Source organism: Camelus bactrianus, chromosome 16 (assembly GCF_048773025.1).
Source record: "Camelus bactrianus isolate YW-2024 breed Bactrian camel chromosome 16, ASM4877302v1, whole genome shotgun sequence".
NCBI classification, from domain to species: Eukaryota; Metazoa; Chordata; class Mammalia; order Artiodactyla; family Camelidae; genus Camelus; species Camelus bactrianus.
The window spans coordinates 48,423,940-48,425,268 of record NC_133554.1 but is presented as its reverse complement, the minus strand read 5'-3'; positions in this window follow the sequence as shown (position 1 = coordinate 48,425,268).

Genomic DNA, 1,329 nt, shown 5'->3' with positions numbered 1-1,329 from the left:
ACACACACAGACACAGACACACATACACACACATACACATACACACACACATACACATACACACACATACACATACACACACACATACACACACACACACACACACACACACACACGAGTGAGTACCAAAGCGTGCCCCAAGCACTCTTCTGGTTACTTCACGTGCATTTTTTAAAGTTCACAGTGGCTGCTTGAGATGGGTGCTAGTTATCGGGCCCATTTTACAGAAGAGGAACATGAAGCCCAGAGAGGTTAAATAACGATTTCCAGGTGGGCAGCACCAGGCAAACCGAGCCAACTGGAAGAGCACAGATGTGAGCCATGCCAGGGTACTTCTTGGAGGAGGAGGGCAGAAGGCTGTGGTCTGATGGAGAGAAGGATGGAAAGGAGAGATCAAAAATATACAGAAATCAGTAAACAGGGGGGAGGGGAAGGACTGACTCTTCTCTGGCACCCTCTGCATTGATTTCCACATAATCATCTCGTTTAACCCTCACGGCAACTCCTCGGAATAGAAGCCACGGTTCACATCTTACAGGTGGGGAAACTGAGGCCCAAGTTAATCGACCAGCTTCCAGTTACCTAACTCTTAAGCAGCACAGCGAGGTTTCTCCAATAGTTCTGACCTCACCAAAGAGGCGTCCTTGCTGGGGATGCAGGACCTTCTCCCTTTATGGCTTCCTTCAAAGCCCACCCCACCACCAAGAGGAAGTTTCCGTCCCTCAGCTGAGTCTGAGGCCGATGAGACCAGAGGCTCTTCTGGAACTCTCCTGGAACCGTTTCTGGAAGCCTCACTTCTGCCTTCACCTGACTTTTTTTTTTTTTTTTTTTTTTTTTTTGAGCTGTCTAGGTGTGGGTGGAGGAAGAAAAATAGCACCATGGTTCTCAGAACCCGGCAGGTACGGAGAGGTCCCAGAGGAAGGAGAAAGCTGGTGGGCAGGGCTGGGTGGCCCTGGGGTTCACCCTTCACCCACTGGCCAGCCCTGGCTGGGGGCCCTCCAGAAGTCAAAAACAATCGAAATTCCGTGAGTGCAGGTGAATCCCAGGGAGTGCGGGGAGGGAGAGTTTAAGGCTGGCCAGGCGAGGCGAGCATCATGTAGTGACTAAGGACCCTGGTTGAATGGAAGGGCTGAGTTCTTTGGCCATGGGCAGCCCAGGGAGGAAAGGTTGTACTTGAGTGGGGCAGAAGGCTATGGGGTATGTTTTTACTTCTTTTGAAAATTTATAAAAAATAACACTGGATTCTCGTAGCTAATACAGATAAGAGAAAGAAAATCTCCCCCATCCCAAGGTAACCACTGTCATACTTGAAATGCTTGACAACTTGCT